The sequence below is a fragment of the Amaranthus tricolor genome, chromosome 1 (genome assembly GCF_026212465.1).
Source record: "Amaranthus tricolor cultivar Red isolate AtriRed21 chromosome 1, ASM2621246v1, whole genome shotgun sequence".
In the NCBI taxonomy this organism is placed as follows: domain Eukaryota; kingdom Viridiplantae; phylum Streptophyta; class Magnoliopsida; order Caryophyllales; family Amaranthaceae; genus Amaranthus; species Amaranthus tricolor.
In genome coordinates this window covers 41,153,030-41,163,475 of record NC_080047.1, presented here as the reverse complement: position 1 = coordinate 41,163,475, position 10,446 = coordinate 41,153,030, and the positions used below count along the sequence as shown (strand labels likewise).

Sequence of the window (10,446 nt, the reverse complement as noted above, 5' to 3'; positions counted from 1 at the left end):
ACACGCAACACCTTCCTTCTTCATTCTTTCTTTCCCGCGTTCTCTCCTAGCTTCTGGCACACACACAGCAACGAACATCATCTTCTTCTCCAAACGTTCGAACAAGTAGCAGCAATCACAAGTGAATCGATCTTCTTCCTCTTCTTGTAAACATTCCCTATGGAATTAAGGCAACAAAATTTCAGTCATCTTCTACCTCAAGTTCTCACAAGATCCATTGCAAGCTCTCCTCTCATGTCGCCATTTTCAGATAAACTTAGACACTCCATGAATGTTCTTTTCTCCTTGATTGATAATTGGTGTAAACAAAATTAAGGTTTGAATTTCTCAATCTCTATGTGTTATTTTACTGCATTATTTTCTCATTCTTTGATGTTCCTCTCAAGAACCGAACCCTAGCCATCTTTGCTTGTTTTTTTTTAAGTAATATTATCATATTGTAGGATTTTTCCTCCATTGTTGTAGAAATCACCAAAACAGCAGCCAGATTCTCCCCTTCCCAAGCCCCTGTTCTGCCGAAATGGGGGAAAACAAGTGAAATTTGGTCTTGTGCGTTTAAGCATTGAAATCCAAGTCAAACACAATTTTCAAAATCTGTTTTGTGGTATTTTCTTTGCTCCCGTCAAACAGAAGGTGAATCCTTCTTGATTCCCTTTTCTTTTCCTTAATATTTATGTTCTCATTCATATTAGGTTAAGTTTCTTTGGCATATATCCACTTGTATAATCTTTTATTCATGTGTTAAACCCTAAATGTTGTTGAATCTTGAAATTTATATGAGTTAATTAGATGAGTTCTTATTTGGAAAACTTATGGAAAATGTGTTACTAGTAAGTTATGTGATGATGAGAATTTTAGTGTGGATTATAATTTTAGTAGGAGATTACTTTAACGACTTGGTTTTGATTAGTAAGTGTTCTTGGATATGTTGATTAATTTGAAGATAAGGCTCTTGTAGTAGATACTAGAATAGTGAATATGAAGACCTTGGGATATATTGTTGGAAATCATGATATTAGTTTAGAAAATTTTGGCAATGGGAAAATGTTGAAAGATTGGATGGTCTTGAAAGAATTTAGAGTGCGTGTGGAAATCATTGGTTGATTGGATAAATTAGCAGTGTTTTTCTAATTGGATATTTTGTTATTCTTGTTTTGGTTTCTTGGATTCTTTTAAATATTCTTGGTTTTGAGTTTAGAAGAACATAGAAGTGTTTTGAATTGGAAATATCAAAGGAATTGTGGAGACATATGATCTTTACAAGAATATAAGCTAGTCTAAAGCATAGTTATATATATTTTGATGATATAGGGGGTTGGAGTTAGAAACTTGCGCAATCTTTGAAAACTAGAAATATTAGAATAGAAGTTGGAACTAAGATGCGGTCATAGGAGGAGATGCAATGAGTTATATGAACCTAGTTTGTAGAATCGAACGTTTTGTTGTGATGTTATGTTTGTTATACTTCAGGATGTGACGTCATCGAGGAACCTTTCTAATGATCGCGGAGAAACGGGCTTAGCTTCTTGAAGCGTCCTTGGTGAGTAGTAGAAGTCCCTTAAAGGGTCTGGCCAGACTACAGTTTTGAAAAATTGTTATACTAAAGTTTGTGAAATTATATTGTTGAGATAAATTTGTTATGAATGATTATGCTGATATTGATATGGTCAATGGATCGGGCTCACGAGCTGGTCATTAACGGAATAGAGGGAAAATCTCCTTTATTCCCTATTTTGAGGTGAATTGTCATTAAAATATTGACTAGCCTCACCCGAGAGTGACATAGCCTTAGAGCTATATGGATGTTTCTCTCAACTAGACTCCCTGTGCGCACATAGATCTAGGACATTGATGTTGCTTTTAAACCTTTGTTTGGAAACTATTGTGTTTTGTTGTTTTGGATTGTTACTTCTCATTCAGTTTAATCTAACAGTTTGTTGTTTTCAATTTTTAGATTGTTATAGATCGAAACCAGAACGGGAACGATGGGTTAGCGGTGTTAGTTAAAGCTCCAAGGATGTATATTGAGCTGAGCACGTAGGAATTTGCAGTTTTGTATTAGGTTTTTGGTTGTGTTGGTTATATTGGACATAAAGTGTATTGTATGATTACCTTGAGTTGTAGTTAGATGTTTGGTCTGAGAATTAGCTGAGTTAGATATGTTATGAAGCTGGTGACTCTTTTGCTCATGTTTTGGAAGAGTAATTCAAGTTATTGAGAAATAAAACCCGTGATGACCCTATTTACTTAGTCAACGGTAAGTCGGGTTGTTACATATCGCCTTTTAGTCTACCCCATGGAATCCCATGCTGAAACTATCCTCTATGCTATTACTTTTTTTTTTTCATTTTAAAACTGTCATTAACAGTCGATATTGAGCTGATATTGTTGTGCCTAACACCACCTTACGATCCAAACACAACGTCCAGTCCCCTTAAAAGTGTTTCATAAATTAAGTTTATGATTTTGCATAACATCGATAATAATATATAAAATCATACACTTATAATTTATAAAACTCTTTTAACACCAAATCCTCCTCTAATTTTGACTTTTCAATATTGGATACTTTTATGCAACTTTTTTACAATTTTTGTCCCCCTTATAATCACCGTGACAATAGGTCAATAGCATATAGGTTGGAATAGGATTTGTTTTAGACTTTTGGTTTGTTTTTCAAATATATATTTTCTTATTATTTGGGATTGAATGAAAAATCCAACCGACATAGAGGAGAAGAATTTTAATCCTTATACTGGTAAAAAGTTATGGCTATCGATTAAGGTTTTAAATTTTTTAGGTTATAAAAAATTATATTTTATGTACAAGATTGATATTAACTTGAATTAAATTTAGATACAATTTATATCTTTGCCAAGTAATACAAGTTAATAGTATTTTTTTATAAATTAATTCAAATATCATCAACAATAGTATTATAATAATTTAACGCCTTAACTTTTTAGAGACTTTTAGGAGCCCAAAAATAAACGAAACAATCTTATAAAAAGCGACTTCGTGTCATATTAATAATATCTAGGGAATTTATCAATGGTATATTGGTATCCATGTGTTTTTGCACTTTATCTTTGGTACCCTTATGTTTTTTTTTTTTTATTATTAATGGTACCCCCAACTTTTTAATACTAATTACAAACGTGACATTAATTACGTTTTTACCGTTATCTTGCCGTTAAATCTTTTTAAAAACAAACTACGGTCAGTTGTTATTTATTTTCTTTGGCTCTTCTATTTCCCTCCTCACTCATACCTGGTTGCTCTGTCTCTTCATCAAGGACCTGAGTTAAGTACTCTATTGCTAAAGCTCCAATAAAGCTTCTAAGTGGTCTTCTAGAAATTTTGGAATAAATCGTACCGCAAAATGAAGAGTATCCTAAAGGCGCAGCCATGGATGGAGAGAAGGAAGAGGAAAGGGAAAAGGGAAGAAAAAGAAACGTGTATTTTGAAAACTGAACATGGTAGGTTTATAAGGGAAATATAAACTAACCATAGTTAGGTCAAATTCAAAAATAAACGGTAAAATAACGGCAAAAAGTTAATATCATGGTTGTAATTAGCATGAAATACTGAGGTACCACCAATAATCAGAAAAACACATATGCATCGTGTATCAAAGATAAAGTGTAAAAACACAAGATATCATTGATAATTTCCCTAATATCTACCCATCGAATAAATTACTCGCTACTAATCATATAAAAAAATATTAATATGCAACTCATCAATAACAATATGTTTTATATATCTATATATATCTACTTTTTCAATAATAGTAAAAACGCTCTCCAAGTCTTAAGTCAACCACTAAGCTTTAGAATCGTCGAATCGGAATTGTTAAACACGATAGAATTGATTGTGATACGTAGTTACGTACATATGACGACAAACAATAAATGAGAAATGCAATTACATGTTGGAATAAGCCAACACATCTCCACGCCACTTTTTATACAGGTGAGGTAGGGATAGAGATAATGAAATGAGAAAAAGAAAAGTCAAAAAAAACAGGGAACCTTTCCCCACAAAGCTAGGCTATTGACTAATTGACTAACTGTGGGAATGGATATTTGAGACCATTTAATAATCACACTTTATTAACATATACTCTCTCTGTTTTCTATTACTCGTCTCGTTCAGAATAATTTATTTTAGAGAGAGAAATTTGATTAAGATTTTTAAAATATATATCTATTATAAAATATATCCATATGAGATCTTGTTAAATTCGTCTTAGTGTATACTTTTTTATTATATATTTTTTTTATAATTTTTTTATGCATATTTAGAGATAATAAAACTCAAAAGTTACTTTGAAAACCGTGCAAAAAGTAAGTAGGAAGAACATTTGGAAACGGAGGGAGTAATAACAAATTCATATTCAATAACTTTGTTCTTTTATATGTTTAAATAGGGCTTGGTGGTTGTAGTTTAAGTAGTTGTTTGTTATATAGGAGGTGTTTGACAAACAGTTGATAGTTGATTACAATAATTGATTTGACTAGCTAATTCTTTTATTAATTTTCTTAACCAACTGATTTTGAACCCGCTACTATGAGCAACTTGTTTAAAAACAGCTTATTTATATCAATAAGTTGTATCAACCAGCTATTTACCTAACATTAGAATTGACTAGTTTGACCATTCAATCCTCTATTTGTATCAAAATAAGCTAAAATTACTCAATAATCCATTTTACCAAACACCCCATAATCAAGTTAGAACGTTGTTTAAATAATGTCATTATTCGATAACGTAGCAGTTTAAGTAGTGTTTAGTAAATGGATGTACCTGTTTTCAGAACATTACAAAGTTATGGATTTTCAAAATCAAAAAATAGCGGTGCAATTTTTCTCAACAATCTATACTCCAACAGCTATCTTTATAAATGATACCTTTATTTAACAGTTTAAATTTACACAACTAATTAAACATTTAAATATCTAACAAATACAATTATACTGCTAACAATAACATCTAATATAATAAAATAATTAACAATGATAGGAGAATTGTCATGAAGTGAAATTTCATATGTTGTATATGAGATCATGTTTTTTTTACAATATGTATATGAGTTCATTTATTATACGAATTACTTAAGAATATACTACAAATAAAGAGTGATATATGCATATTATGAAAAATAATTAATGGGGCAATAACAATGATCCAATAGTAGGGAGTATCATATCATATAATTGCCATTATCTATATTGTATGATTTTTTGTTTAGACAATTAAAATTACTAGCTTATATAAAGATAGTTTATATGAGTGAAATACATTAGATATGATGATAATGATAATTTTAAAAAGAAATTATCATCATCTTCTAGCTTAAAACAAATTAACCCAAAATTAGCTAAACTCAAATAGGTTTAAAAGCCTTGAAGGATTATAAAAACAAACTATTCTCTTTTTGTTATTTTTTTTCTACTTTTAAATATTTAATTTTAGAAGAGAATAATTAAATAAAAATTTTTTTAAAGATATATAAAAGAAAATATATATTCATCAGATAATGTTGAATTCGTCTTTATTTAAAATTTTTATAATATATTTTTTATATTTTGTTATGATGTATACAATATATTAAAAAAAAAAAAAAAAAAGAAATGAAGGTGGTATATTAATTTCAATTCAAAGTAGACATCATCCTTGTACGAATCACTATTGATGATTACGATACTAGAAAAAGACTACGCCGATGTAGTTGTTTGTTTGACAGGGATATAATTGTTGGGCCCTTTTGTCGCAAGTTGTAACGTGATTTTGAAGGTATAATAATGGCTCTTTTAATTATTATAATATTATCTGTGTTTTGTTTTGTTAGTTATATATATTTACTCTTTGTAAATTTTTTAAGTATAATAAAATTTTAATATTTATAAATATGTTTAAAAATGTGATCATTTCCAAAAAAAAAAGCCTTTATAAAAAATTATAAGAAAATACATGGAGTATTATGAATCTACATGAACTAAATCTCACATGGAATATTAAAGATACATATACGAACTAAATTTTTCTTTGATTTTAATTCAAAGGGAAAGTTAGTATATACTTCTCCATTACTACATTTTAATCCTTAAGCAATTTAATATGTAATTTTGATCATTTAAATATTGAGTTATTCATAAAAAAAATTATAAAAAGTTAATATGTTAAAAATATGCGATTAGACGATTAAAACAAGATCTCACTTCACTATAATATTTTTTACACATTAGCCGCAAAATATAAAATAAGATTGAATGATGAACAATTCCGATAACCTTATGTAATAAATATTTCCGAACGGATGTAGTATATCAAAACAAATCTAATAAGATGGCATTTGAATTTATTTTAACTTTTAAGCATCAATTATTTAAATTTCTCTTTTACTTTTACTATATAAGATATTCCAAACGTTATATTTTGTTTGTTACTTTTTGTTTATCCACTTTGCTCTTTGCACTCTTTTGAAAGTAACTTTTGAGCTTTATATCTCTAAAAAGTTAATACACATCAAAAAAATTATAAAAATTATTAAATAAAAAAACTTTACAAGAATCTAATAAGATCCCACATAAATACTCCCTTCTATTAAATATTATTGTCCCATTTGATATTTGTACGTTTGTCAATGCAAATATTCAATCGTAAATATCCCAAATTGTGTTTAATTAAAATTCATAAAATGTTGATTTTAATAAAAATTTACATCGAAACGAATCAAACAAATTTCCACTTGACTATGTTTCAATTTAAAGATTAAGAATAAAATATAAATTAAGAGTGTATATGTAACACCCTTGAATTTCCAACCCCTTTTACGAAAACAAAATCGTGAAGGACGGCAGGAAAATTCGGGTGTTACATAAAAGAAAAGGAAAAGAATTTAGATAAACGTTAAATATTAACTTTAAAAGGGTGAGTGAAAATTTCGGCAGCATCTCTTCTAAAAATCGAACATTTGGTAGAGCAATTAGCACAAAAAAAACATTAAACTAATCTAAGGCATCATTGCCTTTAAAATCTCACACCACGGCGGAATGATTCGTCGCCGGCTTCTCAAATCAACATGCCAAGCATGGATCGTGGTTCCAGTGTCGATGCTTGCGTTTTAAGATGACTTATTTAAAACCATAAACTACGCAGCGGAAATAAAAATATACAAAGGAGGACACAAGGCCTCATGACAAAACGTATACAACCAAAGTTTACTAAAGATAAATAAGAACTACAAAGTCAAAAGATAGCAGTATGACACAGGTTATGCTTCGCCCTCATCACTCTCCCCCAATGCAATGCAATGCAAAAGAAGCTCCAATACCTGCCATGTCTGTCTATGATCCTCCTGCTGCTCGACATTGGACCAAAGGCCAATGTGTCATAGCAGGACGATCATAGAAAGTCATCAAACAATCAAACATAAACACAAACACGTACACGTTAGTAACTAGCATCAAATATGATAAAGCCAACTACTAGATAACATTATATTATACAACAACATAAGATGATTTCATAAGACACAAGCACAGATAGTAACTGTTTATCGGCCACTTATACTTCTTAATCTCATTACGTTCTTTCCAACCCGAACCATGTGTTCTTGGGGTAGAATCCAGGTCTTCACACTCCTCTTCTCAAAACATAAACTCTTGCAAAACACGCGTCGTATCAACTCAACCAAGGCATTAACAGAATACCTAACACCTGACCTTATAGAGCTTGTCTATCTTAAGGTAAGTGTGATCATAGTGTGTAATACCCTTGAGGTCACTTAACTTAGGCACACTTCTCACTAGCATAAACTATTCTATCAATGAGTAAATTTTCTATCAATGAGTAAACGTTCTATCAATGTGTAAGCTTTCTATCAAAGAATGAACCTTCTATCATTAAATAACTCTCGATCAATGAATAAACTTTCTATCACTGAATAACTTTCTATCAGTGGATCTTTTCTCTACTTCCTGGCATAGTGACACGGCCAAGGGCGTTATCGGCCATCCGGCGCCCATGACAAAGTATGAGCTCATGCTCCCTCCAGCTGACCCTCTTGGGTCCTACCTTCGGGAAAAACTAACACACTGGGGTACTAAACCAGTGAAGAGGCCACCATATTGGGGTTTGCAAGGCTCACATGATAACACCTCGGTCAAGGGGCGGTATCGTCTACTTGGCGTCCAATGACCCAAGCATGCTCATACCCCCCTTACGGTGGTCCCGTCGAACCTCACCTAGGGAACTACTAAATCAATCGGACGTAATCCCGTTGAGTCACGCCAGCTAATCATAATCTAATACTTTATCAGATGGGAACAGCTTTCACTTTCGACTATTAATGAGCGCCCTGGTATAGCAGCACGTCAAAACCCACTGAGCCACTCAACAAAATATGAAATTCACCTATAAAGGAGTCATTCTAACTCAAATTAAGGCATAATCTAATTCTTAAATAAATAAGGGGGTGGTTCCCGCCTTCTATTAACACTCTTCATATAAAGTGTACTCACTAAAACCTCATAGTTTCGATACAATGCATACTATCACAATAAACAATAATGTCTTAAAGCAAATTGCATATAAGGGTTAGTTACTCCGTGTACGTACCTGTAAGCGTCACTACACGATCAAAAGTCACAAAATCACCGAACTAAGGCTCTACATTCCTTTTACGAAATGGACACCTATATAAGTTATGAGTAGAACTAATAAGTTCCCTTAACTACTTTGCCATACCAAACTAAATACCAAAGTAACCGCTATCACCCATTCAACATGAGTTTCCGATTACTCTAGCACGCACACAACTCATTCAATACAAGTCAAAATCATTAACTCAACACAACATAAGACATTTCCATCCACTAAACCAACAATCAAGTAAGCTTTCACAACAATTTATGGCAATTTTCTTTAAACCAATGACACTCAAAGTTTGAGGCCTCATCACTATGAAATGCCCTAGGCTACTAGCACTTGCATAACAAAATCAATACCAGCAACTTATAATGATATTGATGTTAGTGATAGCCTTGTGATATAGTTTACTACAATGTACAAGATTACTCATGATGACAAAATGGCATGAAAAGGAGTAGTTCCCCAATATAATTTGAAACAAAAATGGCAACAATGGTTTCTTCCTACTTCAACAATGATGATTTTAATAACCACGACCATACCACAATCGACTAACAATAATACTCAATTATAACAACAATATCCACCATCATCTTTATAATACAAGTGACAATTAACACCACTTTTTGTGACTAATACTTTCAATTATAACAATTATTATCACCTATTCACAATCAAATCACATTTTCAAAGCTTCTACTAATCTATTAAATTATAAAACATCCTCAAACACAAAGCGGTACAACTATTATCATTTTCATTCCTACTCTAAACCCTATCTCATGATTATATTCAATTCATTAATCAAGTTCTTACCCATAAGAAGATTTAATAAGGAATGATGAAAAATCACTACAAAACTCGTAAACTTAATGAGATTCTAGTTAGAACAATGATAAAAAGAAATCAAGGGAGGAAGATGGCTTACAATGGGGGAACTAGTAAAGGGTAAGATTTCAGGCGGTTGTTGTGGTGGTGGAGGACCAAGGTGGGGAGTTGGCGGCACTAGGGGGCAGTCAGCTATTGTGAGAGCAACACGCAACCCTACTCGCTGCTGGGAACAGGCTTCGTAGCCCGCTGCTGCTTGTGGTTGTTCGTGGAGAGGAAGAAGACCTGCCTTGCTGTGGTGGCTGCTGGTTGCTGTCGTGGAGGAGGGAAGAGAAACTAATGTTGCTGTGGGCCGTGCAGCAGGCTGGCCAGTCGCTGGTGGCGACAGAGCTGCTCACTGGCGGTGCAAGGAGAAAAGAGAGAAAAAAAGAGGAGAAGGATGGGAGTGACGGCTAGTTTGACCAACAAGGGTTTCATGCCTTTTTATCATGGTTATTATTATTATTATTATTATTATTATTATCATGTTTATTTATTTAATCTAGATTCATTTTCTTGCGAGACTCACCTTTGTGTACTCACATATTTTAATAAAATAAAAATTTTGATTCGAACTTCTTTATTTTAGATATCGTAATTGTATTTTTAATATAATTATAAAATCCTCAAAAGTTATTAAAATATTAATTAATGACGTCAGAAAATCTCAAAGTGTTATAAAATATTATAAAAAAATCAAAAGGAACAACAACCGTAAATAAGAGAGAGAGTAAATAAGAGGGACAACAACAAATTATTATTATTATTATTATTATTATTATTGTTATTATTATTATTATTAATTATGCATTTTATTTATTTCTATTTTATGTTTTTATTTTATGTTTAAGGGTCATGTTTGTGTGATAAAATGCAGGCTTGCAGAGTTAACTTCAGTTTTACTCGGTCCTAATCGTTGTT

At 31.7% G+C, this 10,446-nt stretch overlaps 1 long non-coding RNA gene across 1 annotated transcript; it reads right to left on the bottom strand.

The window, feature by feature from the left end:
- Positions 1-6,999: 6,999 nt before the first annotated feature.
- On the bottom strand, positions 7,000-9,887 carry LOC130821581 (uncharacterized). Its single transcript, XR_009045369.1, has 3 exons — positions 9,587-9,887; positions 8,626-8,702; positions 7,000-7,366 (listed from the first exon to the last, which is right to left on the bottom strand). It is a non-coding gene; the product is annotated as an uncharacterized LOC130821581 (long non-coding RNA).
- Between the last annotated feature and the right edge of the window lie 559 nt (positions 9,888-10,446).